Consider the following 7,984-nt stretch of genomic DNA (forward strand, 5'->3'; position numbering starts at 1 on the left):
TAAGAGTTCCTGAACCCTGGCTTTCTGAAGGAGCATTGATTCCCCTCCTGAACCCTAACCTCAGGAATATAGGAGGGAGGAGTTCCTGTACAATGTTGTTTCTGAACCCCAGCCTCCTAATTAGAAGAAGAGAGATTTCCTAGACATCATGATCTTGGAATTTATCCTGCCATCCTGAGTTTGAGGTGGTAATTTTTAGAGGCTGGAGAGGTGACTAGTCTGTCCTGCTCATTCTCCAACATTTATCAGTAAATGCTCTTAGTAGATGGATACATAGTAAATGTTACCACTATACCACTGAAAAATCAAAGAAGAGCCCAACATATAGATTATGTATCCAAGTGGAGTGTATTAAAGAATATAGCACAGCTGGCTGAGTCCCAATTTGAGGGATAAGGGTGCTATATGGCTGCCTCCAATGTACCTCCTAGTTCTCTGATGAGTCATTATTTCTTTCAGGCTTTCCTATACCCGTGGGAGCTATAATCAACTTCTTTGTGGATGGCAGGCAGAAATAAATGCTCAAGAAGCCATATTTTCAGCTGCAATGTGATTTGAAACTGGATCTCTCTTATATGTAGAGAAAAAGCTTTGCTTCTGACATGGTTATCAGGAAAGTCTCATTTTGATATGGCCTTGAAGATTTTAGGAATGTGGATTGGCAAAATTATGCAAGGCTTACCTGGTGGACAGCCTTTCTGAATTTATGATTGTTCTTTTGGTCAGCTTATCTTTGGTTCACTTTCCACACCCTCATAGGGCTTAGAAACAAATAACTGTTATGTTAATGAAAGGCCCGTACCAGGCAATTTCTCATAATTAGCTAAAGGATGACACATATTCAGTGACCTTAGGAGATATCTGTTATCTCAGGGCGACTGCTTGCTCAGTCTAGGTGCTAATAATTATCCTGAGAATGACCTTAGAAAAACCAATGTTATCTTAGAATGAGGTGGGGGTATTAATAAAGCTTGCATAGTAAGGCTTTTTGTTTTCATTCTGCAAAAATTGCAAAGGAGAGCATACATTTCAAAGAATATTATTAAGTCTCACTGGGCATGCAAATAGAGTTCCAACATACTATGCTTAATATGCATATTTCTTATATGGGAGAAATAGGGCTTGCAATGTTGGCTTCAGTGTATGATTAGTAATAAATTTATTAAATTCTGCACAAGGGCTTGGTCCAACATTATTTCCACAGACAGAAATTCCTACATTACTGGTATCTTGAATCATGAGGTGGACTGTAAGTAATATAATAGTCAAAAAAGGTATTGATTGGAAAAGAAAGCTGTCATATTTTAGAGAAAGAAGCAGAGTTAGGGATAGGTAATATGTTTCCCTTTGGAGGGGACTTAAAACTATAGGATGACAATGAATCCAGGGGAACAGTGTAGGACTCTGCAGGAAAGTAGGAGTCACTGGAATATAGGGAGGCTATCCTACTGACAACCCTAAGTTTGGTCTCCTTCTGAGGAATGCAAAACAGGGGAATGCTATTAGGCTAGAGGATATGGGGAAGGGAGATAATTTTATTGACTGTTCATGGGTTCCAATGACTACTTTGCATTTTGTGTAGGATGGAATAAAGGCTTTCCTATAACCAATAAATTCTTTGCTACTGTTAGGGCTTGTATGGGAATCTAAGGGATCCTTTTATCCACGTCTATAAAGACTTAGACATGAGCTATGCTCAGGAACTTCCACAGGTAAACTTTGTGTAGTGGCAATATAATCCCAAGAGCTGTGAGATTTGAGGGGGGGCCTTCTCCCCTAGATTGTACTGGCTCATGAAAGCCCAGAGTCCAGGGAACTAGACCATACTTTATATGATTATTACTTCATATTATTATCACCACCACCAGTAATTATTTAATTAATATTAAGACATAATTTTTATTAATATCAATATTGTTATTAATGTTTATCACAGTAATTATTTGATTAACATTAAGAAACAATCAGTAACATTAATATAATATTGACATTATTGTTTATAATATTAATATCAATACTTCATGTTGTTATCACCAGTAGTTAATTAATCTTAAGAAATAACTAGTATTATAAACATTAATATAATGCTGTTATTAATGCTCATGTAATTAATATATTTAATTTAAGTTTAATTTAATACTAATTTGTATAATTAATACTTTATATTATTATTAGAGTAAGGGAGACAGAGACTTGGGAACAGAAATATAGGAGAAAAATTACCAACTCTACCCTTCCCCTTCCAGCAATGCTATTTCCTTGAGGCTTATTGAGGCTTTAAGGCAATTTGCATGGCCCCAGTGCTGGCTAGATGCTTCAATCCCTATGGATTCTCCTTTACCCTTAATGGCAGCTATCAGGAACTTTGTCACAGACCTCTTCTCATTCTAAGGGTACATTGCCATCCTGATGATGGTATATACCCTGACTAGAACTCACTTCTCCCTCCACTAGATTTCTCACTGCTTAACCTCCCCCTGTTGTTGAAGCTACATGCCTATTCCTCAGGGAAATTTTTGGCCTCCATAGTTTTTTCCCTCACATCATGTATGATTGAAGTCCTGAGTTTAAGTCTTATTTTTGGACTATACTATTCATGGTCTTCCAGGTAAAGTCACTTTTCCACAAGTACATCAGCCTTATACTAATGGCCAGATACCATACACCAGTGGAGTCAAACTCAAATAGAAACAGATCCCTGTGAACTGCATATTGACTTAGAAAACCACAAATCGACATTATCTATGTTGTATTGTATTTTTATTTGTTTTGTTATACAATTTTCCAGTTACATTTTAATCTGGTTCAGGCAACACTCTCAGGCTCTGAGTTTGATACCTCTGGTGTACATAAATCAGATCCTTAAGCAGCAAGCCAGTTGCCTAGTTGTCTTGCTGTCATAAAGATGATGGGTTCTTCTATTGCCCATTGGAGAATTCTGTTAAAATAATGCAGAGGAGTTCTGGGTGTCTCTGAGCTACATCTCCCAGAAGCCTATGAGTGAGTCAGCATGCCTGATTTGAAAGGATATGATTTTCATGAGAAGGCTAGTGAATAAGATACAGGGTAGAGAGAGACAAGATAGTACTGGGTGGGTGGAGTGAGGGAAGAAGAAAATGGGGAGCACATCCAGTTTATGTCAGAGCTCTCCTCATGAGATGAGACATCATTGTGTCTGGCTCAGTTGGTACTGATTTTCCCAGTATTAGAGGCAGCAGGAGATCTTTTCCACCTTTGATTTCTAAGAGGAGGCAATAAAGCTTTTTGCAAGGCTTCAGTGTTTCTATAGGTTTCCCAAACATTGAAGCTACAGTGTTTTTCTGATGGGAAAATTGTTTAAGTGTCTTTTCCATTTCCTAGCCTTTGATGCCACACTGAAAAGCAGCATAGAAATAGAATTGGGTTTAGTCACAACCTTCAGTTTCTAGAAGTCTGTGTAACCCTGTATTGGAATTTCCATGGAGATGAGAGATGCTTCCTTAGAATCCAATACCATTAGTGTTTTGAAACTGGAGGATTGTGGAACTTTGCTCAGCTAATTCTAGGAGAAAGATGTTAGAAAGAGAATGAGGAAGCCGATTTAGTGTTCATGTGGTGTCTTCCATCTTGGCTTCACATGGGTTGACGCCAGGTACTCAGATGCTTTGGCCTACCTACCCACTGCTCTTCCCTTCGGCTACAGAATTGTAGCCACTGAGGCTGATGAGGGTATTTGCTGTGTTAATAAGGACAATGGTTAGTGTAATAAGCTGAGTGACCCTTAAAGTTATTCCCCATCTTCCCTGTCTCTCAGTTCAGAAAAGACATTACTGTTTTAACTGAATAACTCCTCCAAGATCTGTCTCTCCCTCCTTCCCATGACAGGTAAATGATCTGAGGAGAAAAACCCTTTTCTGTTTGTAGGGTCATAAATGCTTGATTCTGATCCCTGTGTATCAGATGAACTTCCTCTCGTTTACTCTCTTTTATTAATCAATAAGCATTTATTATGCTATTTATTCCTTTTCATATACATTTGATCACTAATTCTTGTTGTATAATCGATAATAGCTCAATGAATAGAGGACAGGGAAACTGGTCGGTCTAGGAAAAGTGGAAGGTACAGGTAGTTGACTGTGCAAGTGAGACAATGGAGCACTGGTTTCTCTTTCTGGGAGATCACAAATCTTTTCAGTCTCTGTGACATTAATAGCTAGTGCTAAGTAGATTTGCAGGAGAGAGGGTAAACTGGGAGATATTAAATGAAGTCAAATAAAAAACCTCTCAGACTAGAGAACATAACCTGAAGGAGGCAGATAAAAGCCAACCTGGAATAAAGGGAGAGAGGGGAACCAAATGAATGCCAATTTGCAATCCATTGTTAGTATTAATATTGTTGCTTCCCTACACCTATCTCCACGTTTAGCTTGCCAGTGGGTGAGGATTACAGTGAATAACTATCCTTAGCCCCCTCAGTCATCCTTGCCTACTTACTCCCCTACGCTACCATTTCCTTACTTTGTATCTCTGTTGTATATAGAGGTCACTTCCTATGTTGTCTTTTTCTTTTTCAAGTGAGAGTCTTGAACCTTAGGCCTCACTACCTGCAGGAAACTGTATCTTATATTGGGGAGGTAGTAATATGATGTTATGGGTGTTGAGTTGGTCTCTACGTGACTTAAGTCCTTGTTATTTACTTTATACTCTTACATAAATGCACTTTGATTTATTTTGTTACATATTTCATTCTGAATTGATTGCATTCCACAGAAATGGGAGTTCACAAGCTATAGATTTGGGGTGCATGGTACCCCAGATAATGTTTCACTTATTTACCAAAAGCATTCCCTTTTATACAAGTGAAGGGTTCCATAACTGGTTTTTCTGTGCGCTCGAGTGGAATACCATAATCTTCATGAACATTGATTAATCAAGTGAGTTGGTGGTGGCTTCTGTGGTTTTGCAATACACCCTGCAAGTATCCAAAGTGGAACACAGTGGGGGGCTGACTGCCATTGTACCCCAAGGAACCTTTGGGTGCAAGAAATCAGATCTGAGTGTCCTCCACAGACCAAATAAATGTTCTTGGAAACTGTGGGACAAGGGAAGATTAGACCCTTCCCCATAACTCAGGTGGGGAGGCCTGTAGCCAACAGAGCTAGAATAACCTTTTGTTCCACTAATCTACCTTGTCTTCCACTGGTCCTTATTGTGAGATATCTGATCTTTACCTGTGCCCATTAATTGGACAATCAAGGAGAATACTTAGTACAGGAGTTCGAATGCTCCTAGGGAAGATGGTGCTTTTACCAGTATCTAGTTGGCCACTAGGTGGTGCAGTGGATAGAGCACCAGGCCTGGAATCAAGAAAGTTTTCTGAGTTCAAATTTGACCTCCAACACTTACTAGCTGTGTGACCCTGGACAGGTCACTTAACGCTGCTTGCCTCAGTTTCCTCATCTGTCAAATAAGCTGGGGAAGGAAATGGCAAACCACTCTTGCCAAGAAAATCCCAAATGGGGTCACGAAGACAACTGAAAGCTACTGAACAACAAGATGACAGATGGGGCAAGGCAAGAGGGGCTACACAAATGTGCATCCTGGACTTGGTAAAGGTCTCCCACAAATGCTATCCCACCAAAGCCCTAACAGGGACTTCTCCTGTCAGCCCCCTAGGGACAAGATCATGCCACCTACTTTCTGGCTTCTATTTTAGCCCCAGAGACTTCTAAGGGTCTATCCCTTGAGGGAGAGCTTTGAACAATCTGTTTACCTGTCTTTCTTCAGCAGATCAATCTCCAGAGTATCAGTACTGTGCCTGGCCTCATTCGTCAATGGCTAGCATTCTGCTGCCTTCTAATATTCTCCCAAAGTCAGTGATTTTGAACCCCCAGCTACCAATGTATAAATCTTGGGCTTCATCCCCAGCTAGTCATTACCTTACTCTTCCCATCTCTAAGTTGTGCTACACTGTGCCCCCTGGAATGCCTGCTCTATAATTAACAAACTTCCTTTCACCTTAAATTTCTTTTTTTCTCACTCCTTTCATCTTCTGGCACTCACTAAGATTTGACTTCCACCCGATGACACTGCTTCTTTGTTTTCCCTTTCTAGTACTGGCTACATGGTGGGAGAGTTGGAATACTCCTTGCTTCCCCATTGCCATTTCCAGATTGTCCCTTTATAACCATCATTCAATAATCTCTTCTCCTTTGAGGTTCATGCTTTCCAAATTTATTACCCAATCCAGATCCTAGTGAACATTATCTATCAACTCCCAGGACATCCTTCTTCTTTCCTCAATGAGTTGAGTGTCTGGCTCAGTCTTTCTCTCCACAGCTCCTGAATTCATACTAGGGAACTTCAACATACAAATACCTTAACATCTAAGTTTCTTAACCTGCTCAACTCCCATCATTTTCCATTCTACCTCAGATGCACAGAAAGATGGCCATACCCTTCATCTTCATTTTGTCCCAACATGTTCCACATCTGTGTTCTTGAACTATAAAATTTCTTTATCTGATCACAATATTTCATCACTTTATCTTTCCCTCTGCCTTATGATCCCTACCCCTGTTCTTCACCATGACCTCCATTTCCTCTATCCATCAGTTTCTTCCGAGGCCATACATTAGATATACTCTTCTCTCTTCCTTTTTTGACCAGTTCGTGGACCAGTTCAACTCTGTACTGACTTGCGTTCTCTAATCTCTACCTCTTATCCTATCATGGATCCTGTGTTGCCAAACCCCATCCTGTTTTATTCCCTCTATGGTTCCCTTTAGTCCCTTATATCCCTATATGTCCCTCTATTGTTCTCTTTTATTCGTAGGTACATGCTAATGCATGGAACTGGAGGGAAAAACCCCACAAAAACTGTGGTGATTGGGTCTACCACCAATTTATGTTAACTTCAACCAAGCCCTTGTTGCATCAAGGTCTACTCTTTCCTAATTAATTCAATATGTTCCACAGCAGCTGTTTCAAACTATCTTTTCTCTCAATCCTCATACTGTACCCCTCCCCCACTCTATGGAGGACCTCACCTCATAACTCACTGAAGAAATTGGAGCCATTTGCTGAAGGCTCCCTTTTCCCCCTTCCTCTTCTGGCTCAGACATCTTCCTCTTCTATATTGTCCCTTACTGCTATATATGATAGAGGTGATCCTTCTCCTTGCCTAGACCAAAGCTTCTATATCCACCCTTGATCCCATGCTTGTCTGTCTTCTCCAGAAGATTGTATCTACTGTTGTCTCTATTCTTTATTCTTTAATCTCTCCCCTATCTACTGGTTTCTTTCCTGCTGTCTACAAATATGCTCATCTTTCCTTGATCCAACAGTCCACATTATTGTCCAATATCTCCTTTTCTCAGCTAAATTTCTAATACTCATCCATACTAAATGTTTCCACTTCTCAATCTCTCTTAAACTCTTAGCTTTTAACTTTATCATTCAAATAAAACTTCTCTCTCCAAAGTTACCAATGTTTTCCCAGTTGCTGAATCTAATGGTCTTTTCTCAATCCTTATCCTTCTTGACCTCCCTGAAATCTTTGACACAGTTGATGATTCTCTCTTCTTGGATGCTGTCTTCTCTCTGGGTTTTCATGACATTATTTTCTATTAGGTGTTCTCCTACTTATCTGACTAATCCTTCTTAGTCTCCTTTACTGGATCTTCATCTATGCCATACCTAATAAATGTAAGCATTCCCCAAGGCTCTGTTCTGGGACTTCTTCTCTTTTCCCTTAATAGTGTCACATGGTGGTTTTATCAGATCTCAAAGATTCAATTATCATCTCCATATGGATGATTTCCAAGTCAACAAACATTTATTAAAGGCTTACTATATTCCAGGCACTGTGCCAAACACTGGTAATGCAAAGGAAGACAAAAGCATGACCCCAGAGCTATATGTCTAGCCTTAGTCTCTCTCGTAAACTCTGCCTATAACTCACCAGGTACCTTTTGGATTCCTTGGACTGGGGTGTATGGAGTGT

The sequence above is a fragment of the Phascolarctos cinereus genome, unplaced genomic scaffold (genome assembly GCF_003287225.1).
Source record: "Phascolarctos cinereus isolate Bilbo 61053 unplaced genomic scaffold, phaCin_HiC Scaffold_5;HRSCAF=322, whole genome shotgun sequence".
In the NCBI taxonomy this organism is placed as follows: Eukaryota; Metazoa; Chordata; class Mammalia; order Diprotodontia; family Phascolarctidae; genus Phascolarctos; species Phascolarctos cinereus.